At 43.4% G+C, this 26,545-nt stretch overlaps 1 protein-coding gene across 6 annotated transcripts in view; it reads left to right on the forward strand.

The window, feature by feature from the left end:
* slc8a2b (solute carrier family 8 member 2b) overlaps positions 1 to 26,545 on the forward strand; it is a 74,161-nt gene that overhangs the window by 18,712 nt on the left and 28,904 nt on the right. Inside the window, exon 1 of one of the 6 annotated variants that reach the window (XM_042063222.1) lies at positions 5,763 to 5,910. The exons of 4 other annotated variants lie outside the window; for them this stretch is intronic. The gene's annotated coding sequence lies outside the window, so the exon portion shown is untranslated. Of the gene's footprint in view, positions 1 to 5,762; positions 5,911 to 14,520; positions 14,616 to 26,545 lie in introns of those variants that run through there. One more of the 6 variants, XM_042063221.1, reaches the window with a different exon arrangement.

The following is a 26,545-nucleotide window of genomic DNA, read 5'->3' on the forward strand; positions in this document are numbered from 1 at the left end:
TTATCAACGATTATGAGTGGGAGTGGACTTCTGTTGCCCAAAGCGATGTGATGATAACTCAGCTGAGATTCCTCAGATCCAGTTATGGAGCAGAGGAGGTAGAAACTAATGCCCCATGACTAGACATGGCTCATAAATGGGACTTATTTGGCTCAGTCTCTGATGCACACACACCCACCTCACACAACACAAACACAAGATCCCATCAAAGCAGCCTCCGTACACAACCAGTAGGCTGCACTAGCAAGTGCTTATGTCCTGTCAGTGATGCACGGCGGACACCCACGGTCACTCGCGGTTACAGACAAAAATATTTTGTCATGATATTTGCGGGCAGGTCAGTTCAAATAAATTAAATATATATATATATTTTTTAAAAATACTTAAAATATTGAGAACGCTAACATCATCATAATAATTTTTCAGATAATTTTGGCTGAATGATTTAAATCAATGCAGTATGAACTTGCCACATATAGGCTACCTATGTGCAGAGGTGGAGAAAGTACACAATTCCTTAACTTAAGTCAAGGTAGCCTATAGATACACCTTGTCAAATATTACTCCAATACAAGTGAAAGTTGCTATGTCAACATTTTGTACTTGCTTTTAAAAATACTTAGGTATTCAAAGGTACAAGTATTTGTCCTTTTTAATGTGTTATAACATCCAACAGTAGGATGTACATTCTTTGGTTGGTCACAAGGACTTAAACAGACCTCTAGTTTTGCATCCAGCATCAGCATTTTTCCTACTTTCAACTTTGCAACTGTTACAAATAATGCAATAATTCACTTAAAATTGTTATTAATTCTTTATTCTAAAATCTGAAACATTTTCATCGCCAAATACAAAACAGGATAACTCAATTATGAGTAGTTTACCATTTAATGATGTAAAGATCTAGCTATGTGGTGAATGTCATGTCTGATTGTCTAATTTCATTTCAAATTTACCATGACCATGGAGGATATTCTGATGAAGAATCTGCTATCACTAGATATATAGTTAGATAGATAGATAGATAGATAGATAGATAGATAGATACTTTATTGATCCCCAAGGGAAAAAAAAAGAAGCAGAGGCGCACTCAAGGGCTTGATTCTAATACAAATTTGTATTGAGAGCCGAGGTATTTTCAACAAGTCTACAGACAAAAAACTGGGAAACAAATGTTTCGGGCTTAGCCCTTTATCAATGTCTCAGAAAGTACTCAACCTTTGGAGTTCACGCACCAGGCAAAACATCTCAAACTTAAGGCGCAGACGGAAGCGGACAACTATCCATAACTATCATTACCACAAAAGTTCAAACTGAACTATTGAAAAAATAAACTTCAATATGGTCTATTGCAGTGTTTTTCGACCTTTTTTGTGCCATGCACGGCACACTTTTGACACTTAAAATGTCCCACGGCACACTAACATCCTGTGTGAAGAAAAAATAAACATACCATAGCCTAAAATTTCAAATAATACACAGATACGGCCTTATTATGGCTTCTATGCAAGACCTGCTCAATAAAACAAGCGCCCTCTGTTTCATTTGTAGGTGACTATATCTAATTTAATTGTTGTTATGAACGGGATATGTGATGATTCTGTGAATACTGGATATGGGGCCCCCGTTGTACAATGCCTGCATACCACAAATAGTGCAATCATACAATCAATGAGAGCATGTGGTTATAAATTCTTTGATGCAACAGTTGCTTTTCTGGACCAGTGAGTGATATTTGGGTAATTTTATGCGGCACACCTGATGATCTCTCACGGCACACTAGTGTGCCCCGGCACAGTGGTTGAAAAACACTGGTCTATTGCATTTAAAGAATCACTTCAAATGTGCCTAAAAGTAACGAGTACTTCATGCTCATATTTCAAATGTATTGGAGTCAAAAGTACAGTATCTGCCTTTCAAATGTAATGGAGTAAAAGTCACAAGTTTCCAAAAATATTAATACTCAATTAAAGTACAGATACTCAAAAGCAAAGCTAGCAGCCTAATCTTCAAGAGCATTTCACTGGGGTTTTCAAGTAGACACTCTCCTTCTGGGTTTTGTTGGCCAATGACATCAACAGAAAGCTCAACAGTGGTGTCTGGCGTCCTAGACCCACCCCACTCCACATTCAATAGGTTCTCTACTATCAAATACCAACATCGGTCCTTCCTATCTTGACAGAAGGAATCTGCTAACAGTATTCACACGTCTGCACTCACCTACTATTTAAACTCGTACAGTATGCAGCAAAAAGCAGCACTTACACCCAATCATATTTGAATGACTAAATAAATAAATCATCCAATCACACAGCACAGTCGCGTTGCAAACATGCAAATATAAGATTTGTGCAGTATCTCAGCCTTTTGTGTGTGTGTGTGTGTGTGTGTGTGTGTGTGTGTGTGTGACCACGGGAGTCTAACCCTAGGGTGCTTGACTACGCCACTTGGGGCCTTTCACACCAAGATGTACCTTAGCTAGACCTCCAACACCTTGATTTAGACAAGAGGGCTCTCGCACACAGATAAGCAAGTAATGACAGAGACGTGGTATTTCAATGAAAAATAAACAATATTTATTCACAAGCAATTCAGTAAAAAGTCAGTCTTGGGTTTGATTCTCAGGATGGAGTGCAATACATATTAGGCCCAATAGGCCAGCAAGAGGAAGGTAGTGGCTGCCACCAGGAATATTACATGTAATCACGTAGGGTTAATTTGATCAGCTGTTCAGGAGAGGTTACCTGTCCTGGAAGAGGAGTGAGACCGACACACCACCCGTGCTGCTGATTCTGTTGCCTATTCACACACACACACACACACACACACACACACACACACACACACTCACATAGGCACAGGTACTACAAAGAGTGATCACTGCAAATAGTGAGGTGCACGTTACCACTACAAATACTGTGTGAAGTGCGCGAAGAGGAGGACTCAGATCCGGCGACCTGCCGAACAGCTGCGACACTCTGTTTCTCTGGAGGGGAGAAGGAAAGATATGGTTGCTATCGGCAATAACTGGCTGGGTCAAGAAAGCTAGATGTTAGCATTACCACCGTAACACATTACCACAGCAAAATACTGGGGCAGTCAATACCCCACCTGTTGCCGACACACCACGACGGAGGGCAGATAAATGAACAGAGCCACGCCTATGTTTAGGCCGAATCAATCGGACAAACAAAACAAAATAAAGAAAACAAAATAAGGCAAAAGCTACAATTACTTAAATCTACAGGAGGCAAAGCAGCAGTGGCAATCTTTCTAATGGAAATGGGACTCCAACAGAGTCTTTTCAGTCAAGACCTTCGGTAGATCAACAAAACACTACCCGGAAGCGTCTGGTACACAGCCAAATACCTTTCATAGGCGGTAGCACAGCGAACACAGTGTAGGGAGGAAGTACGGAGCCTAGGGATCACTTACTAGCCCACCTCATGTGCTGGTCTTATAGACAGTACCATTGATGCTAAAGAGTATGTAGCCACTTGCAAGCTAAGTGGAGGGCGTGACCGAGGGGAGAGGAGCTACGGTGAGAAAAGGAGGACAAACTTGCTACCGCAGTTAGTCTGCCAGTTACATTCGCGTGTGTGTGTGTCTACCCAGTTCTGTGCAGCAGCCTGTCTGTGTTAGTTGGGGGAATCTGCCCTTTGACCCTGCAGGCTGTGTGCTGGTGGGTGTTGGGGGTGCAGAGTGCTCCTGTGGTTTTAGACATGCTGGAGGCATTTGGGGCTCTCTGAGGCCCTGTGGCCTCTCTGGACGTGCAGAGAGGCGTCGCTCTCTGGGCTGCAGTGAGCATGCTCAGATCAGGGCCTGATGGATGTCCTGCCTCAGCCTGCTGCCAGCTCCATTTGGCACCTCCTAATAAGGCCACAGGCATCTGTAAATGTAGCACTCCCTCACTCCCTCCCTCCTCCCTCCCTCCCTCCCTCCTCCTCTTCTTTCTTCCACTCACCCCGCTTCCATCTCTGTCCGTCTTCCACTCTCTTTTCTCTCGCTCCGTCTTCCACTCTCTTTTCTCTCGCTCCGTCTTTCACTCTCTTTTCTCTCGCTCCGTCTTCCACTCTCTCCCCTCCCTCTCCCCTCTTCACCCCATTTGGCCAGGGATGGAACATGGCCATCCTCCATGCTACGATTCTTCTTCTGCTCTATTGACACATTTCTTTTCTATCATCTCTCCCTCCCTTCGTTTAGATGGGCTATTGTTTTCTATTGCTAGGCTGTTGTTTTTCCTAACCCCTTTTTCAGCTGCCATCAGGGGAATTTCCATCTTAACTTTACTGTTTATCTCTCTCTCTCTCCCTCTCTCTCTCTCTCTCTCTCTTCTCACTGGCTCACTGTCACTGCTCTGAGTAGTGACTCATCCTGTCATTTTAAAGTAATGATGGCGATGAAGGCCCTTTCTCTCCAATGTTTCTGTACTTATTTTTCTGCTGAGGTGCTGTAGGTAAAGTGTCATTCCAGCAGCAACTGGAATCCATGCATTTCCACTGAATTATTTTTGGAATCTGATCCCTTATCATACCTGTTCATTCTTACTCGTCGCTCGACTTATCGTGACTAAATTCAAGATGGCTGCAAACGCTAAACTTCGTGAAGATACTGTCTGTATAAATCGTCTTGTAAGTAAACTACCAGTGCTTTTTCAAAGTTCTCAATGTCTCGTTTTAAATGTCAGGCCCCTCGGAAGTCTACCAATGAAGTGTGGAGATACATTGAGCCTCGTAAATGGGTGTAAAACAGTGATTTATTTGCATGGCTAGCCCGATGCCGAAGCACCACTATTGAAAAAGCTGTTGGTAGCATCGACTAACTAGCGCCAGATTTTGGAGTGCAGGGGACAAGCCGAGATGGGCTATGAGACATACGTTCACACTCGGTATCATGTTTCAATACACTTTAGGTCAATATCACACCGGAATTCTCCTTTAAAGTCACATTATGCATGCTGGCACATAATCTCTGAAGGGGAACACAGAACAAACTCGTCTGCATACACGCACACTCTCTTTTGGTGTCTCTCTCGACCCCCGCCCTCCTCTCTCACACACAACAGGCACACAAACACACATACACACTCTCATCACCAGTACATCCACTCATTCAAACGAAAATAATGGATGTAGCTGATGCATTTATGGCAAATGATACACAATTTCCAAGAACACACTTTCTCTCTCTCTCTCTCTTGGGGACTTACACTATTGAAAGCTACACAGCTGTAGGCCTACTCTGATTTAGAGCACTACAGCATCCTCCCACCCCATCCATCTCCACGTCCTTACTGTTCCGCGGTCCACCGATTCTGCTTTGAAATCCACCCATTCCCAGAGAGGCTTGGCCTGCATACTGATCACATGGCACCTAGACTGCTAGAGCTCCAGTCAGAACTCACATTTTCATGCCTAAGCACGTACTAGTGCTGTTTCTGTGGGTCCTCCTGCTCATAGATTTCCTCCATGAACCAATACAGGAAAGAGGAGAGAGGGATAAAGGAGATAGGAACCATTGAAAGCACATTAAAGAGGTTTTTACTACTCCTTGGGATGTTTTTGTTGGTAACTAGTTTTTTATAAGATCGTCATTCAATTTGATAGCATGTGATTATATGAAAGAGCCGCATTGTAAGAACAGATTTTATAACACAGCTTGATACCTTGCTTTATTTGCAGGCTGTGTTGTTGTCATTTGCAAGTCATGTTGGTTTAGCTCTGGGGGCATCATCTAAACGTGCCTTTTTTGCCTCTTAACAGACTCAAGAAGAAACCGTCTAAATTCAAAGTTTGTACTATCACATACCTCAGTTTCCATCAGTCACTTCCAGGAAAGCCTGAGAAAGTCTGCTGTCAAGCTCGCCGGCTTTGCAACGGAAACTTGAAGTTTATTTCCCTTCAAAAATAGGTAATTGAGCACTGTAATGGTTATGACCATTTAATGACATGGAAACGGTCCAAATAATGCCTAACTTGCACGTTACTGAAAGCTAGCTCTATTCTGGCTCTGAAGTATCGTGGGAATTCAGTTGTTGCAGGAAAAGGCAAACAGAGTAGTGTGCAGATGTGACAGTACAATCTTTGAATTTAGACCATTTCTTCACAGCTAATGAGTAGAAAATACATTGTTTTGTCACATAAGGACTCTGTTCATATAGTACATGTTAAGTCTGTTAAGAGGCAAAAAGGCACGTTTAGATGATGCCCCCAGAGCTAGCATTGTAGCTGGCTGGGAGTACAGGCCATTAGCTGCAGCTACTTCAGCTCAGTAGCACCGATTTTGGTCGTTTATTTTTCCTATCGACAGTACTCGGCGATGTCTAGCGATCAAGATCCATGTAAAAACCCGCCGGATTTCTCCTGAAAGAGAGAGAGAGGAGTACTATTGCTCACTCATCCTATGAAGATCCCGTTGTTCCTCAATCCCAGCTGCAGTGGAGGTTCTCAGTAGGACATGGAGGAGGGGATGGAAAGAGAGGAAGAGGAGGAGAGGATCCATTTGATGTTGTGACAACCAGAGAAATTCACTCAGCCACTTGGGGACGGAACAGTTGGACCTCAGAGCAGGATATGAGCAATCTGTCTTCTGGCTAGCAAGTAAGTCAAAGAGAAGTGAGGGAGAGAGTGAATGAAGGAGGGAGGGGGAGCAAGAGAAGCGGCTGATGAAATATGCTGCCCTGTAAACAGCAGATAGGCCTACTGTAGCCCTCTGTAGACTTCAGGACTTTATAAATGAACAAATATGTGTCTGCGAAAGGGAGTGTGGGAGAGAGGACCCTGGAGACTGTGGTATGAGAGTCATGCTGTTACCCTGGCAGGGCCGAGGAGTGTAGTCACAGTCTGCTGGCTTGTAATCCATCTGCAGATTCATTTCAGCAACAAGGAGAAGCTCGTTGCGCTGGGCTTGTGATACCACTGGTGGCCTTTGTATGGAGACGCAAGGGCAGTGCAGAGAGGGCGAGGAAGAGCAGCCTGGGAGACCATGTGTCAGCTCCCATCCAGAAACACCACCCACACCTCAGACCCACATTAATGCACCTGCTGATGTCACGCAGACCCTGTAGTCACCAGCTGTAGTGTGAGCCTCAGGGAGGCTAAGGCTCCAAATACAGTGAGGGATGAGAGCACCGCCTGATCGGATCTAAGAGCCAGAGTGCAGCCATGAGCAGGGAGGAGCAGGAGAACAGGATGACAGAGCACAAGAGAGGGGGAGAGTGAAGCCTGCGGGCACGGAGACAAGGAGACAAGGAGCAGTTGGTGTGACGGGGGTAGCCGAGGTGATGGGGTTGCGAGGCAGAAGGGATATTGGCCGAGCTCAGATGAAGAGGCAGCAGGAATAGCCCTCCCTGCACATGTGTGTGTGAGAGACGCACTAAGTGCTCCATGTCAGTGTGTGCTTATAAACGCTCTCCTTTTACAGCCCATCCCACTGCGCCTGGCACACAGGTGGCCACCGCTAATGAAGGCTTCCCAGCAGCACCTTGGCAGGACACGCACCGGCACTCTAGTCACCGTAAACACCCGCAGGGAGAGATGGAGAGGAAGGCGGGTGGGACAGATAGATAGAGAGAACCCAAGAATTGTGTGCTGTGAAAGGGAAAGAGAAGATTGAGAAAATAAAACAGGGAAAGGACAGAAAAAAACAGACCAAAATGGCTGAGGATACACGATGGTTGAGGACAGGACTTTAATAAATATGCCCAGATATGACCTGCGGTGCAGCTCACCTGGACAGCTCCACGTCATGTTATTGTTTTGGAGGAGGATTAGAGCACTTGTGAGCAGAGCAGAGCAGGCAGTGCAGGCAGACCATTAGCAGATATCAGCAATCTCCAGCAAAGCCCTCTGCAAAACTCATGTCACATCCACATCCTCTCTGCACCATCGTGACATCAGTTGACACCTTCTTTGAAGTCATCTGCAGTAATCCACAGTGCAGTGTCACAGTTCCTGCTGAGTGCTCAATTGCAATTTTGTCATCGTGCATTAGTGTAAATAGAGCTCAGTAGAGACTAAACAGATGTCATGTGTACTGAGTAACTCCAGATGCCGGTCCAAACAGAAGTCTAATCCTCTCTGACACAGATCAGGAGGGCTGTTCACATGGCTGATGTCTATGCTGCCCTGTGGAAGCGTTTCCTGTTTATTAAGTCCCTCTGAGTCAGGGAACAAGGTGATGCTCTACATCTAAATGAGCCTCCTCTTCAAACCTCCGGCAGCACCACATGGTTGTGGCTGTCTCCATTGCTTCTGGTATGTGGCAGAAAGTGATTAATAAATTCATTACTCTGGCGCAGTCAGGGCTGATTTGTCATTGGCCCAAGCCATTGCCATCATGCCAATTAATGGCTATGATTAGGAGTTAATTGTCTTGCGGCTGCTCTGGGCTGTGTTCCATGGTTGAGGTCTGCCAGGTGACAGATGACCGCTGGACTCACTGGCAGTATTGGTTCTCTGATGCACTGTTTGGAACAAGATTCACATACGCACTGACTCCCGCAACCTAGAAGCACCAAATGGCTTCAGAACCTGAAATCAGCTGTAACTGAGTTACTATATGTTGTGTGTTGCCAAGGTGTTTCAAATGTTTGCTTTAGGAGCGCAAGACCAACTTTCTGCTGTAGGGTAATTACATGAGCTTACTGTTCTCATCACAGGAGGTGTGCCATTAGTATGCAAATGTATGCCCATGGAACGATTGCAAGGATTTCATTTTTTGGTTTGTCCTCTGTGTCTGCAGTCTTAATTAAAGAGTGCAGACTTTCTCATTCCCACCTTGCAGCCCCACCTGCCATCTTTATCCAGTGCGAAACAGTGAAGAAACGTTGCTGTGCAACATAATTTGAGCTTTCATAAATCACTGGGAATAACAATAGCATCGGCTGAAAAATGAAAAAAAGTAGGAAATATAGTCAGGTCTATGGCAGACACAGCATGGAGTAATGTGTAGTTTCAGCAATGCTGTGTGAAGTGCCAAATCAATACTTTGTTGAGAGCCCATTCCGTGTCTGTCAGCATCACCTGAGAGGTCTCAACTACAGTAACCATGTTTGGATTCACCATAAAGCCATGAGGCATATCCACTCTGAGAACCTCATCTACTCAGCCACAATGAGGTGTTGTGGAAACGTTGTCCTGTGTGAGACCTCACAAACAACTCACCTAGCTGGTCACATACACAGTGCACAGGTGGAGTCTCAGATCCATAGCTGGAGGAGGTGAGAGAGAGCAGGGCGAGTGAGGGCCATGAATAATGTAGGCCCTGCCAGACACACTCCACACTGGGTGGCTCACTGATGTATGGATCCGCCTGGGGAACTGGCTGCTTATTGACGGGCCGAAAGGCATGATTGGTTATTAATCAGTGTGGTTGAACCTAGCTTAGATGGAGAGGGCCAGTGTTCACTTTTTAATCACTAGCATGTCTTTGCTGCCTTTAGCTGGTGACCTGGTGAAAAAAATAGGTTAGAGACTTTATAAGTAAGAACAAACATCCAAACACAGCCAATAGAGATGAGGCAGCAGCTGTGTATGTCTCGTTTTTTTAATGTGTTATTGTAATGAGAGTGGGGCAATGCTTATTGCATGACCACCATTGGTCCCCTGTTGTAAACATTGTAGATGATGAGAGAAAGGTATGCTGTGTAGCTTGATTGTTGTGTAGTGTATTACCATACCAGGACTGGTGTTTGGGATGTAAAAGACAAGCCTGGGGTTTCCCTAAGGATCACCTCTTCTGCCACAAGCAGCATGGCTCCCTTAGAGAGGGATGCTGCGTCCCATTTCCCCTGTCTCTGTTTTATGCCTCGTTCCCCATTCTCCAGCTCTCTATCGCAAGTCTGATGTCATTTTGAGGGCATCTTTTCTTTAACTGCACAGAAGTGATAGTGGTCAGTCAAATAGACAATATAATATCAATCACAGTGAATGAGCAGGGTTGGTTTTATAATCATTTATTGATTCTTAATTCTTGTAACTTTATGTATCTTAGTGCAATGTCATTTGCTCTTTCCACAGATACTGTTTAAAATGAACAACACTGAACTCAAAAACAAATAGCAATTAAATGGATCCCTGATTTATTGGAAATGCAGTTTTTAATGATCAATTAATATATAAGTAATGTATGTTGACAGTTTGATATTTTTATTTTCGCATGAAGCTACAATAAATAGTTCACATAATGCATTACGCCAATGGCATGAATTAAATGAGTAATAATAAAATAGCTACATATATAAAAGAGAGCATATATAAAATGAGCGTAATATTTCATAAATAAAATGACTTGTTCTTGTACAAAGCAACAGGCATTTCCTTCCTTGAAAGTTCCTCAAGTTCAGGCAACACTGCTATGTCATCATGCTTCTTAAAAGCAATGAATGAGTAATGTCATTTTTTGACCTTTGATTTTGATTTGTCTGTCCTTCCATCTCCTTGCATTCCTTCTGTGGGTCTAGAGATAATCAACAGGAAACAGAGACAAAAGGAGACATGAGGGGAACCATAGCAACAGTTCAGCTGAGATGGGCTTTTGACCTGGACGCAAACCTGCACACTGTGGAGCTGTGGAGACATTGCACTTGTTTACTCAAGTAGTAGAAACCCTCAAGTAGAATCATGTCTTGGCATTATCTTTGCTTGAACCTCGTTCATGAAGACCTCTATGGTTAATGAAGACGTAAATAAGGGGAGTTTCTTCTTGTTCTGCACTGTACTTTTGTACTTACACTGAAGAGGGCACATGCCGAAATGCGTCTGTGCAAATTAAAAGCATTTATGCGTAGTGCGGCCTCTCTCCTACTTGATGTGATCTAACTATTCAGGCCAGCACTCTAATAGTTTAGAAAAATACACATTGAGTGAAGCCTTTTCCTATCCTCACTTACCATGTCAGGAGCAACTACAAGCCTTTATTAGCCCCCCCCCCCCCCTCCCTTAGGCCTTAATCATGAAAGTGTTTGACTTTTCCCATGTGATTTTGCCTGAGGAGGGACACTGTTAGGATATGTTATTAGGAGACATGTTGTTTAAAAGCCCCATACTGAGTGTCCCCAGTGGGAGATTTTCTGCTGTTCTCATGGTGCAGTTAGGTTTGCTCTCATGCTCTGCTCTGGCTGCCATGCATCAATCTCATATCTCAATTTATTATACGGCTCTTCACAATGCAAGTAGAATGCTCCATTGACTTGAATGGGATTTCCGAAAGTTCTAGCGGTCATTATTTCTTGGGAAAGGACCTCTGAAAACAAGAATGACCGCTGTCAATGGCAACGGAGTTTGTGCTTGGAACTTCATTCAAAAGTGAAAGCAGACGGTTGATCAGCTGTGTTCTAAAGAGTGTTTGATTCAAGTTCAGCGTGTGTTGCGAACTATTTGTTTCTCAGCAAAAGCCACGACGAAACGGTAACAAATAAGTGTAAAGAGACATATCATGGAGTTTGTTTTTTCGTTTTGGCAAGTAGCCGTATAATAAGCGGGATAATGTATAGAACGCCGGTCATCATGGGAAAATAAGTCCCTTCAGGGCGAAACAAGACCCCGTCCGGTTCGTCCTGTCGGGACTTATTTTCCCCATAATGACCGGCGTTCTATACATTATCCCTTACATATTTCCCTGGAATATTAATGATTTTATTCAGGGTGATTCACGAAAAAAAACATATTGTTCAGCATATTATTTTACGTATGTACAGTATACATATTATATATATTATATACATATAGTATTGGGCAGCCGTGGCCCACTGGTTAGCACTCTGGACTTGTAACCGGAGGGTTGCCGGTTACTCACTGCTCCCCGAGCGCTGCTGTTGTAGCAGGCAGCTCACTGTGCCGGGATTAGTGTGTGCTTCACCTCACTGTGTGCTGTGTTTCACTAATTCACAGATTGGGTTAAATGCAGAGACCAAATTTCCCTCACGGGATCAAAAGAGTATATATACTTACTATACTGTTTATATTATATATTTATTATCTGTACAAGCACAAGTACATACACACACCTATACAAAAGCCATCATCCACACAGCATTCCATCTTCACCCTGGAGAAGCCCTATCTCCTGCTGTCATCTGTAGAAGGAAAATCAATTTGTTATTAGGGAGCTCAGCTGCTCCTGGCTAAATGGAGCAGGAGGAGGATGTTGGGTGTTGTGGGGTGGGAGTGAAACGCACCCATGTCATGAGGACACAAGAGAGGAGGTGGAGGGGTTCATGTGATGAGATGCAGAGGGATGTGGCTGAGAGGGAAGAAATAAGGAGAAGAGCAAAAGGAGAAAAGAGAATAGAAGGAGGATGAAGCCTTGATGGCAGGCAAGCTGGACGAGTTGGTGAGAGAGACACAGCACGAGGGAGAGAGGGAGAGAAAGAGAGATTATGATGGGATGTTGGAGGGTAGAACTGGGGAGAAGGGGAGGAGAAAGGCAGAGTGATGTTTGAGAGCAAAAGGAGGACTAGGGAGAGGGGGAGGAGATGAAAGAGAGAGAGGGAGCAATATGCTAATGGGAGTTGCACGTAGCCACAGGGCCCGCAGCGGAATTTATTATGCAATAAAAAGGGTTTGACACAGTTGTGGAATTACTGAATTGGTAGCTTCTGTGCAGCGTAACTGAGTGGGCGTCCATATGTTATGTGGAACAAAATCCATAACTGTAAGATAGGGCATTTCATATAATTAATGTTAAATATTGCAATAGTGTCAGACAGAGTCTGAGACCTCCTTTTACATTATTTGTACTTTTTTCAGAGCAAGCATGGACAATATATCATTGTATTGTATTCCTATTAAGTCCTGTGGCAATCATCTTGTCAATATCTTGAGCTGTTTGATAGACCAAATCTTTCCATACAGTCTTTTAGTACTGTCAAGACCTTCTCTGGGGCCTGAACTTTTGGATGTGGAATGACATTGCTCAATAATATATTCTCCTTAAGAGATATATTCTCCTCCTTGTGTTTTTAAAGACATGCATGTACTGAGCTGTAAGGAGAGATGTTGCTGGTGATGAGGACCCCAAACATATCAGAGAATGACACTTTATTTATTCTGTGAACATGAAATGTGCTTTTAGAATTGTATTGCCACTGACGTGGAAATGGCCTCCCTCTTGAGTGTCAGTAGTCTGGTGACTTGATATCATTACTTTGATTTGTTCCTCCGTGAGCTCTGGAGATCAACCACCCTGCTGTCCCCTTTTGCCCTTTGCCTTTCACTTTCCCTGTGCAGCAAAGCCCTCCCTCAGCGGTACCACTGCAGTTCTGTGAAAGAGGATTACACCACCATCACCATTATCTAAGTCCTCAAGCATATTTGCCTCCCACATGAGTGCACTCTCTTCCTGTCGGTCCCAAACTGGTAGGAGACACAGTGTGTTACAGACCAACCCTCCATGTCATTCCAGGACACACTGTTAACTGGCAAAGTAATGGGAGAAGGGTGGAGATAGACATTTGTATTCAGTAGGTTCAACATGAGGCTTCAGTTTCTCTCCAAAACACCAAAGAAAAGCTACACCACACACATACAGCACTGATGTTTAAGTCTCACTGGGCTCCACAGTGCAGCACCACAGGTTTGATGGCAGCCCACCACTACCAGCTGGCCTGCATGACTTTCATTTGATTTTCTTTTGTCCAATCTAGTTATTTCCCCACTACAGGTCTGGGAGAAACTGAGCCTTCTGTTGTACAAAGAAATAAGGATCTGTTAAAATGGGTAATAATAATAACACACCACATTCACCCGTTGTTTTCACTGATTATCTCACATAGAACTGCAATTTTATAAGGCTGTTCAAGAGCATAACTTGTGCTATGTCACGGACAGAAGACAACCCAAGAGCGCAAGTTCAAATTCAGAGTCTTTTTATTGAAGGGTTCAGGGGGGAAGAGGAGTGAGAGAAACGTGAGGTCTTGGAGGTTCCGGTTCCAGGGGTGCTAGGAGTGTCAGGGGTTCCAGGGGCTCTCCAAGTTTCCGGGGGGTTCCAGTCCAAGGTGCTGAGTGTGTGTGTCCCCCAGTGATCGAGCGGCGTCTCGGGCTAAGGGTGGTGACGCGTCGGGGCTCGCTCGTCTGGTCGGACACGGACACGGACACGGACACGGACACGGACACGGACACGGACACGGACACGGACACACACAAGATCCGGACGGCAGGTCAGGATAACCGGGGCAGTAGAACAGGGAGGCAGTCAAGAAAGGATCCGAATCACAGGTAGGAGTCAGCGAGTGAGTAGGCAGGCAGGCAGGCAGGCAGGCAGGCAGGCAGGCAGGCAGGCAGGTTACTGGTCCAGGTTTGAAGACGATCTGACAGGGCTTGGCTGAAAAACAGGGCTTTATATACTGGGAGAGGTTAGTGGAGAAATGCAGTGCAGCTGGCAGAGTAATTAGAGCAGAGTGGGGCAAGGTGAGGATGGTGAGTGGGAAATGCAGCGCAGCTGGCCAGGTAACAAGAGCAGAGCAGGGCGGAGCCAGGTGGAGCTCGTTAGGCAGAGTAGAGAGAGAGTGAGCAGAGTGGCAGAGAATTGAATCAATTAAGGTTGTTACCAGGGAGAGAGAATGCTCATGACATGCTAGGCTGAAGAATACAGATGTAAACACTGCTAGTTTGTCGGTAAGGATATGAATTATTATTCTATAGTGTGTTATTAGTTAGCCTGTCATTCGTGACCTCATACATGAACAATACATCAAAGCATTAGGTACGGTGGGTACATCATTATACGATTTATTAAGAATGGTCATGATTTCTTTTTTGCCAAAAATGTGATGACTACCGGTCAATTTCTGATTTAAACACAACTTGTGCAAGTTCTCTAAACAAATGTCATTATTTACAACTTTAGTTGAGGGGCTACATACATGATGAACTCATGAACAATTAACCTTAAATTCATGTAATCATGATGATGAAATCATAAATCATCATGATGTACCCACCTTAGTTGATGTGTTGTTCACACATGAGGTCATGAATGAGAGACTAGAATTCCTGATGATTCATAAGATATAAAGGAATGAAGTCATGCCTACTTCATGATAATTCATGTACCCTTACTGCACGTTATTTGTTAATTTTGTGACTGGAATGTGAATGCATCCATATTGAACTCATGGATATCACAGGCCTACGATAGATTACATAATTACTTTCTAAACATAGACACATTTTCCCCACTAGGACTTTTTTCCGCTGTTAAATTCATTTATTTAAGTCAAGCTAAGCCAATAATATTCCCTCCCATGATAAATTACAGGCACATGGAGTCCCAAAATCAATGGCTTTCAGGTGTGATGACCTGACAGAAGCATGAAATCCATCAGCCTTTAATGGACTAGAACAGACCTGATAGAACAGACCTGATAGATTGGTGGATGCACACTTGTTATCCAACAGTGCTTGACCTCCCAATGCTCTTCTGAATGAACGAGCATGCAGTTCCACAGACATTCTAAAATCCTGTGGGAAATCTTTCCAGAAGAGGGGAAGCAGTTAGAGCTGCAAAGGGGGAACTAACTCGATTGTAATACTGATGCATTTAGAATGGGATGCCATTGTACTTCCTGTGCATGTAATGGCAGTTTTCCCAATGCTTTTGTCCACATGGTGTATTTTCACTTGAACTATTTTCTTGGCTCTCTAACCATTTTCTCTGTCATGCAATCATATGGGGTCAACTGAAAGTAGGGGGAGAGGTCAGGAATGTCAGTGAACCTCATTCACTTATAGGTAACCACACACCCACGATGTGGCTCTGAGGAGCCCAGTGAACTTTTTCACAAAGGTCAAAAAGCAATCAGGTACAATTGAAAACGGAATGGAAAAGGTAGCCAATAGGGTTGTGTGGAGTCTACTCCTAGCTGTACAATGGAGAGGCAGGCCTGCCTATGGAATAACAAAGCTCATTCTGGCATCTTAGTTTGAGTGAGCGCATGGTCAGGCTGACGTTGGAGCGTCTAGATGAACTGCCCGTGCCTGGTCATTCTGCAGCTGTCTCATCATAAGCAGTGTTGTGCCACAGAGTGGTAGAGCACACTTGAATGACTGAGGGAGAGGGCAGACAGAAAGGAATCAACTGTGTGCTGTTCATGTAGAAGCCTTCAAATCTCTTATTATCTCCAACGAGGCTGTACTAAGATCATGGCTGTGTCGTGCTAGTATCTATATGAGTATAGATAGATCATGTGATGAGCAGATGTGTCACACAGACTTATGGCTTCAAGCACATAAACACATATACACATTGCTGCTCACAGTGTCACATGATGTATTTTATTCAATGAATTTATTGTATTTTCACCAATAATTGGAGTTTTTGCTTACGACCAACCCATGTGTCTCCCCTAGACTCCCAATGCATGGGTATACAACTCTGTGTGTGTGTGTGCAATTTGCATGTGTGTGTGTGCGCAAGAGAGGTGCTTGTATGCATGAAAGCTTGCATGCAGGAAGGTCTTTACTCATTGGTACTCTTCGTGTGGACTTGGAGAAGTGGATCATTAGCTCAGTGATCTGACTCCCCCGCACTCAGCATCTACTGTTGAGAGTTGAATGTGTCCAACTGGTTCAAGGTTTAGATGGAGGGCTGAGCTATTGAATGTGGTCCTCCAGTTCATGTGCTAATGTTTATGTGTATATTTATTACAGTATTATTTTCTCATTGCTAAGATGCAGTTAATGAAACTGGGATCCAATTGATCAACACATCTTCACCTTCTTAGCACAGCAGGTTGTACACACATTTTCAAAACCTTTAACATAGCTCTCATGGAAAGACTCCAAACTCTATTTGATTAAAGGCGTAGTCAGCTATTGCACAGGAAGCCATGTTTACATTATGAGCGGACACATTTGTCCAAAACAACGTACCATACAAAACACAGCAGAGAGATAGCACACCCCTTCCTTCAATATTCCCACATACTCCACAAGGATTTTGTTAGGGGGGCAGACTGCCCCCACTTGTTTCCAGCCTGGGCTGCCTACAGAGACTTTTTTTACAGTGTACTCATGGAATGGGGCAGCTAGCGTGAAGTATTGTGAGGAGATGATTGCTGAATGTGACAAAAAAATGACTGCGCCTTAAGCTGTCTTAACAAGTGAAAAGGGCAATTCCACTGAAAACTGTCACGTCCATAACGCCAACTAAATGCCATGGTATTTGTATGATGCGAATGATTAGGCTATGTGAAAAGTATTTCATGTAAGTTCTACAACCAAAAAGAGTGAATGCTCAAATTTCAAATAATCATCATTCACATCATACCATACCATGGCATTGTGTTGTTATGGCGTTATGGACGTGACAGTTTTCAGTGGAATTGCCCAAAACCATCTATTTATATCTCTCAGATATCGCTTGCATAATTACAAATCTACTGTAGGCCTATGTGAAACTTCTTTGCACATTTTTTCAATCAGCAATCATTACTTATCCATAAAAGATGCCACCCCGTGTTGTTGTGTTGTAATGTACAGTATTGGGTATTTGGTGAAGAAGTCAGTATGAAAGCTCATTAGTCCAGGCACTGTAGATCTATGTCAATGAAAACTGACAAGTAAGTTGTACTTGAATGTGCAAATGTGTCTAGTCTAAGTACTTACTGTAGGTCTTCTACATCAGTGACTTACATCAGTTATATATTGAGAGGAAATAATACAATTCATGCTGTGATATGCTTGCTTGCATTTTTACACTAAGTATTAACAAATAGCCCAAACATCGCAAAAATTAAGGTTGAACCTGCCAAAATTGAAAACTATTTACAATTTGTTGTCTATTGTGTAATGATTGATTGAATATGTACACTAATTTGACACAGGTTGTTTTGTTTGAAGGTAAGATTTGCTTTTGTTAGCTTTAGAACCTATTACAAACAAAATGTGAAAAACTGTAACTGGAGTTTGTGTGTGTGTGTGTGTTGTCTGTGTGAGTGTGCGTGCGTGCGTGTGTGTCTGTGTATACGTGTACTGTATATGTGTTTTTGACTGCAGAAAATAGAAAAGTTCAACTTCCATCCAAGAAAGTGAAGGCTCAGAAAGTGTTTTACAAAAATCTATTTGGGCTCTCCTTCAGAGCATTAGGTCCCATTCAGCCATACAGATGCCTCCAGCTGGCTAAAGGGCCCGGAGTTTGCAGGGACCCGCTGGGGTGCAGGAAGCATGCTGTGAAAATGGCCCTCGCGTTCATTACCGGTGTATCTTGGATAATTGCCAAGAGTGCTAATTAATGACTCATTTGTCTGTGTGTGTGTGTGTGTGTGCAGTGTTTCCCCTAGAAATTTTTCCAGCAGCGGTGCTATTACTGGGGGGGGGGGGGGGTCGTTGCGCATTTTTTAAATTTTTTTTTTTTTATATCATACCTTCGTGTTTCTTTTGTGGACATTTTCAGCTTTCTTTTACATTATTGGTTAAAAATGATAGAAGAAAAATGAAATGGCACAACCCAGAAAAATATTATTTACAATTTATTTAAATTTGCCTTAATGGCAAAGGCCACACCCAATCTGCGAGCACTTAATTTTTCTGGGCTTTTCAAAGCACATCTCTAAGGCTCTTTGGTAATTGAATTGAATTGTTGGGGGGCCATTAATGCTGACACGCATGCACGTAGCCAGATGCTCTCCTTGTAGTCTATTTCTCAGTCCCAAAACAACAAACCCACGTATAAAAAAGTAAATACTCACTTTTCTTCTACATCACTCCCACAGTTACCATACAACTCACTCACAATTAACTCGAAAAGGACCTAGGCTACTTGATTGAAGTGCGACCGTTCGTCTCACCGTCAAGAGAACGCTGAAGTTAAGAGAACACGTCTTTCTGATAAGAGAATGTAGGCTCCTATGTCTAATGCCGCAAACGTAGAAAAGGTCTGTTTGTGATAGCCTATTATAGCTAAGTGGACAGAATTTAGGCTATACGTATATGCCAACATATGCTCATATTTCCTTTAACTATCAGAAAGTTTAAACAGGCCTAGACTGTGTTCGCCTAGCTTTCCCATACAAACATTACATGTAGCCCTACGCTAACGTTACAAGTCTAGGCTACAATTAACGTTCAGACCATACACCTTGTAGCACATTGGTTTATTCAGTTCTCAGAGTTGACGACACCGGACGTAAATCCAATCAGCAGAAAGAACCGCATCACAACAGTAGGCTAAATCGCAACAAACTTTTTTCCCCCCATGTTAAATTCATTTCGGTAATCATGAATTGGTTTCTTTTATTTGATGTAGGCTAGGAGAGGAGGATGCATGTTTCACATTAGTGTTAATGTGTCAAAGCAGGCTTTGGATCAGAGGAATTGCTCAAGCTTAACATATATGGCATAGGCTACAAGCGAATTCACGGCATACAAACAGCTTCGTGATGAAATATAACTAATATCATTTTTTATTGTCACCAGGCCTATAAGTAGGCTATTTATTGTGTAACCTACAAGTGAACGATGACACCATAGGCTACACTGTGGCGGAGCAAGACCCCATCAGTCGGATAGCTAAACAATGTAACCTTGTTCAGAACGTAGGCTAGCCATATGGGCTGCAGCCCACACAGCAGTAGACTCCTAGGCGGATCCGCCTTCAAGACGCCAAACCCGCGTGACTGTCGCATTCGTTTTGGTGCCGCACAGAGGATCAGCTCCGCCTCTAGGCGGCCCCGTAAATTCTACTGTCAAACAGCGGATCCTGAGTGGACCCATGTCGGATCCGCGGGCGCGGACGCGCATTTACTGTAACGGTTGAACATGACTGTACACCAAGAGCCAAGAAGAGTCATACTAGTGGATATTTTCTTTGCTGGGACACGGTTGCGCTGAACCCTCTCGAGTAAGTGATATTTATGAATATATTGTGACATTCACAATAGCTAAACATTGGCCTTTGTGGTTTTATAATCATCATGTTTATTAATTGTAATGACGTTGTTTGATATTAGGACTAACGTTAACGTTAGTGCAACCAGAGACGTTTGTCATTTTGTGCAACAGTTTGTGCAAAGTTAACGTTATTGTTAGCTGTGATGCTCATATGAGTCTGTAGCCTATCTGATTTAAAATGGGATAGCAATTTCGGCAGAATATGTTATGGTAGTGTGATTTAAAAAACACACATTGTTATTTAACATTAGTCTGGTCTTGTCTATTTTAATGTGTCGCTGTTGTCCATATAGTGCTACTATGCTAGCGGCATAAAGCTGCTAGCTAGCATGCTGCTAGGCGCAATTGCATAAGTTATTGCTAATGTCTATTAGTGCTATACATATATTGAAATCACGTTTGCGATGCAAACCTTGATTAAGGTGATATTGGCACTGGTATTTCAGTCAATGAAGTCAGTGAAGCACTCTGCTATGATAGCTACCTACAACTTTAGCATGTTGACTCACTGATAATGGTTTAGCCCTAGCCTCTAGCTAGCTGTGCATTAACGTTTGCATTTTGCCAAGTTTGGTCTCATACGTAACTTTAGTGTCTATCTGCCATCTTTGTAATGAAAGCCTCGGCATTTTAATCACTGTTTAAGTCGGTTCAGACAACTATTGGCATCGGTTTGTGATTTATTATGCTAACGTAACTTGGTCCCCATCTTCTATTTTGTTTGTTCTGCAGCGTCAACTTTTATCGGCTGGATTCTAGCATCTAACGTTACGATTGCCTCTGTTGGGTTTGCTTGATCAAGTAAGATACTTTCTGGGTTGTTAAAATGTAATGTGAACACATTCCAGTAGCATTCCAAAATAGACCAGAGATGCTTGTACTATATATATATATATATATTTGGAAATTTTGGGATTGCAATAACCATAATGATATCGTTATGTAACAGCCATCGTTTCGGGGACTCTGATGACAGTGAAGAGCCAGAAAATGGTGACTTTGCATCTCTGAGGTACCTTCCAACTCGCCTGGTATATCAGTTGAAGCCTCAAGCCCAAGCCAATTGCACTGGCAAAGTAAGTAATAATCTCTTAACATTGAAATAACTAAATCATAATATTAATATTAGAGATATGGTTAACATTCTTAGTGCTAAAGACATTCCCCTCTCTTTGTATCTATTCCTCCAGCTCCACCATCTCGCCGAGTGCCAGGCAGCTGAGTCACTACCCCTCAACCTGGAGAAAACTGTTAAGGTAAAGACTGATCTCTGAAATAATATTGAATACAGTGGCCCCATCTATATTAACAGCAGTAGTCACTACATTTCAGATCAACAGATTGCATCTGCATTACCATCTGAGATTTTCTGCATACTTTATCCATTACTTTCAAAATCTCAGCCAAATATTTTGTCAGTTAAAACATCTGCATTCATGCAATATTGCCTGAAAAGTTCATTCATTATTATCAGATTGTTTTGAAACACATTGATTTCAATGTCAATCCATTCATGGAGTGCATACCAAAATATTGAAACATACAAATTCATGTCCAGCATGACCAGAGATTTGTTTTTGTTTGCCATTGTTTGGCCCTGTAGCTCTCAGCCTACCATGGTTAACAGATCACAACCATTTATCTCCCTTAGCACCTCACCATGGGGCAGGACCGCAACACTCTTCACCACCTCAACTCCCTACACCTGCACCTGCATTTAACATACGGAGAGTTACTCAAGGTAGGGACTGATCTCTGAAATATTAGTGAATAGAAAGGCCCCCTGTGTATTATCAGTCATGGTTAACAGATTTAATACAATTTTTTACAATTTAATACAATTTTACAATTTAATACTACCATTTAATAAAAAAATGTTCCCCCTCTCGCACACCGCCCACCTCACTATGGGCCAGGAACGGCAGTCCCTCCTCAACTCCCTCCACCCCCACACCAGCCCTCAACGTGCAGCGAACAGAGGAGCTTTGTAAGTCATGTTTCTTTTTAAATTTAATCTCCTTAATACCTATCTCATATATTGTATTGTGTAAGCATACTTGGCTCTGGATGCTACATACCATAAACATAAACATATCTGTCTGTTTGATTACAGGTGCTGTGAGGAAAAACATGGTGACACGGTCTGCCACGGACACTGAGGTCACCAAACACGCAATCAGGTGTTTCAACCGGCGGTGGATCGGGCAACGAGGAGATGTGTTCCGCCTCCATCCACACAAATGGAGTAATAGGAGAAATAAGCATTAAACAATCTTTTTATTGAACTTCTTGTCATTCACCAGTTATTCATTTTCTGATATTTTAGCTGTGCATAGCGCAGTATTTCATTGAAGTTGTAACCTATTAGATAAAATATTTCATGTCTGCACTGACCTAGGCCTATAAAGCACTAAATTAGGTTTTGACCACAAAATGAATGTAAAATAGCCTAGGCAATGTAGGCTACTTAACAAAAACAGAATAGCTTATAACCTGTAACTTTCCATAAATGTCCATTTTATATTTCCATTGAGTAGTGATCACGTTTGTACAGTAAATTGATGTCTTGACTTAAACCTTTTCTGTTAGGTTTATTGACAGTATTGTTAAGTTAAAAATACGAGGCAATGCAGATTAATCGTAGGCCTATATTGCTGTAGTAGCCTAGGCTAGGCCTAGTGATAGTTTTACTTTTATCCTATAGTTGCCTAGTTTTATCCTACAGCAAGAACAGAAGGAATTTTGAAAATGAGATAAACGGGTCCAAAACGGACCCGGGCCAGATGAGCATTTGAGTCCGTTGCGGGTCCGCGGCGGATGTATGTATCGATTTGCGGATCCCAAACGGACCCGCCGCGGAGGTAAGGTTTTAATCGCGGATGCGGAGTGGATGCAGTGCGGAGCCACGGCGGGTCCGCGATCCGCCTTCGTAGCGGATCCGTTCCTGAGAGCATCTGGACTCCGATACGGGTCCGTTTCGCGGGTCCGTTCCGGAAGCCGTCGTACCTCCGCGGCGGATCCGCCGCGGAGTCCTTTTGCTGTGTGGGAGACTTGTCTTTGGGCTTGTAATCACCTGACACATCATGCCGCATATATGTCCTGAATAATGAGAGGCTAAGTGCGGATTTGATGCACTTAATTTACTCAAGACTTTCAGAAAACAATTTCGAGATGACGTTGGCCGTTGTGCTTTTACAGTGTGTTAAGTGAATCTCGTGATATTATGTTGCAGCGGCGCTGAAAATCCAGCGGCGACGCTGCGCCGCTGTTAAATACACTGTAGGGGAAACACTGCATTGTGTGTGTGTGTGCATTTGTATGGTACAGTGTAAGACAAAAAAAAAGAATAAAAAGTGTCCAAACATCCTCTATATTTACCACCTGATCTTGTGGCTCAGCAGTAGGCATAGCGCTACAGTGGCAGTCATTGGAAAATTGCAACATGAGTCAATTACCTTCCTCTCTCACTTGGCTTCTGACAGCCTCTCCACCAGCAGACTGAGTGTGCTGTGATGGGTGGTGAGGTGGGGGGTGCGTGGGGAGGCCTGGTGCCTTGTTTTTTTTTTCATATTAGCAGCACCAGCTCCATCAAGAAATGGTGACAGAGATATATGTATTTATGGGGTCTGTTACAGAGAGCAAATGGAAGCGGAAGAGGGCATTGATTTGGGGGTGGGTTGGGCGAGCAGGGGGAGGGAGGTGTTGGTGGCGTGACATGAGAGCGCCTGAGAAGGAAGGAGAAGAGATGCCAAGGAGCAACATGAGTGATGAATTGGGAGAGAAGGAGGGGAGACCCCGACAAGTCAGGGACAGAGACACAAAACAGAGAGAGTGTGTAATGAGATGCCAAGATACTCAACATTCTGAGACATGGTTTGAATCACATGGAGAATAGAAGAATAGAAGCACATGACAGGAGAGACAGAATGAGTGCGATGGAACGAGAGTTTTTAGGAGAGGCAAAAAGATGCCAGTGCTAAGGAGAGACATTTTGGAACAGTTGGAATATTATCAGACACAGATGCACCTGTTTCTCCCATAGAAACCTAGGCAACCCTGCAGTAGGTAAGACCAGCAGAGACCCACCATATATGGCAGATGAAAGGGAGAGTGTGGGTTCCCCATAGACATTCAGGCCACCCATGTCAAGAGCCTCTCCTGAAACAGCCATCTGACAACAACCAGCTCAAGTTCAGAGATCAGGACTTATTTCAGCTCCATGGTCTGTTGCTGCCATGTGTTGGGTTCTCTCTTGTTTGTGAGGAAGACAGAATAAAATGGGACATGGATCTGTGGGATATGAACCTGTGGTTCCTGCTCTGTAAGTCTCTCAGAGCTGAAAATGGCATAACTAAAATTGTGCAGTGCCACAAAAGCTTGGCTTAAAGGCAAGAATAAGCAAGGGACTGTATTGTGCAGAACAGTAAGTGCCTCTTAGAGACATGCCCTAAAAGCTATTTTAGCTTACACCTGACACTGTCTGCAGGAGGTCACACTGGATCCAGCCATTGCTGTTGTTGCCAGCTGTTTACCTTGACTAATTCAGCTGCTGCACATACATAGATAGTGCAGATTCCACAAGAGATGAGGATGACCCCTCAATCCTCTTCCTCTGCTCCTCTGCACGCTCTTCCTCTCTGACCTGGTCCCTGGACAATGCAAGTGCAAGTGAATGAGAAGGGATGTGTAGTCCATCATCTTTTCAGGCAGCTGATGGAAAATCGACAACAGCCCTTAAGCACTGAGGCTTTTAAGAAGAATCTCTGTTTGCCAGAGTGTTTGGTAATTCACTTTATGTGTACAATGTGTAATGAGAAATGTTGTGACTGCTGTGACTTTGACTAAATATAGTAGGCTACCAATTAATACCATAAAATGCAAGTGTGTATATATCTGTTTTATTTACCAGTATTGTGAGGTTTGTGTGTGTGTGTGTGTGTGTGTTTGTGTGTGTGGTTATAAGAACTGTTGGAGTATGAAGTCCAATCTGTTCTGATACAATAGATGTTAGTAATGCATGCTGAGCAGTGTTTGGAATAACGCCGTTTCAAAGAACGGCGTTAGGTAACAACGTTATTTTTTCACTAACGGGGTAGCCTAATCTAACTAATTACTTTTCCCGTCGTTACAACGCCGTTAACGTTACTGGACGCTAAATGCGGTGCGTTACTATGCATTGATTGAATAAACTGTGTAATCCGAAAGCACCCTGGCTCACAGCTAGTGAGGAGGTGGGTTAATAACGACGTAAGCGATTATGATTGGCTAAGGCAGAGTCATGTTTCATGATAGCCAATCAGAGCCATTGTTCTTACACACTTGCCAGCACACGTGCCACACACACACCAACCGCTAAAATAGAGATTCGACGAAACAGCAGAGGTCAGGAGCAATCCGAAAAGTTGGCCTTTTCAAGGTGGAGATATAAGCACTACTTCAAATTCATCAAGGGAAGAACGTGCATGTAATGTGTACATTATGTCCAGGAGCGAAGACTTTGTCAACATCCGTTGTAAGCAACTCTAATTTAAATATAGCTGCAAGCAGCAATGAGGGGGCCAAGCAGATAGGCCGGAGTAACCATGGCAACAAAATGCTGTTAGCTCAATGCTGCAATCAGACGTATGGCCATAAGCTGTCAAAGCAAGTTTCACGTCTAGCACGTCAAAAGTTACAAGGCAAAATGCATTTTTGCTAATTGCAGTGACCCTAGAGGTCAAAGGTCACCAAATTTCTTCGCCATTCACCTGATGGGGTCATGAGTCCATGTACCAAGTTTGGTTTTGATACATGCAACGATTGCTGAGATATGAGCTCACTTCCTGTTTGGCGGCTTCGCCACAAATTTCGATTGGATGTGACGGGCGAACGCTTCTATCAATTGTTACAGAAATTAATGAAGTGACAAGGCATGGTCTGAAGATGGTCTGTGCCAATTTTGGTGAAGATCAGATGAAATTTGTGACCTGTGCGAAATTGTTGGTGTTTTTGATCAAATCAAATATGGCGGCCGAATAAATTATATTGATGTGACAAGTTGCCCTCAGTTGACCTAAGGACCTTTCACAGTATTACCAGACACCACTAGTACAATTTAATTCTAAGCACAGCAGCAGCTACAGGCCAAAAGGCATGTTTGTGAATTACAGCGCCCTCTAGAGGTCAAAGGTCACTAATTTCTTGAGGGTCATCCTGATGGGGTCATGAGTCAATGTACCAAGTTTGGTTTTGATACATGCAAGGGTTGCTGAGATATGAGCTCACTTCCTGTTTGGCGGCTTCGCCGCAAATTTTGATTGGCTTTTACGGGCGAACGGTAATACTTCCGAAGACAAAAATTGATAACTTTTGTGAGGCTTGGTCTGAAGATGATCTGTGTCAAATTTGGTGGGAATCAGAGAAAGTATGTGACCCCTGATACATTTTAAGTGTTTTTGATGAAATCCAAAATGGCGGAAAATCCATCATGGCGGAAAATTACGTCATAGGGTGCATTGAACTCGGCTTGGTCCAAGGATTCCAACAATACCTGACTTTTGAAAATCGGACCAACAGGTCAAAAGTTACATGCATGAACGCACGTCCAACTTTGGCCTGTTGGTGACGCTAGAGGGTTCGAGTTGCCGACATGAAACTTGGTGACATGAATCATGGGA

The sequence above is a fragment of the Alosa sapidissima genome, chromosome 15, assembly GCF_018492685.1.
Source record: "Alosa sapidissima isolate fAloSap1 chromosome 15, fAloSap1.pri, whole genome shotgun sequence".
Taxonomy (NCBI): Eukaryota; Metazoa; Chordata; class Actinopteri; order Clupeiformes; family Clupeidae; genus Alosa; species Alosa sapidissima.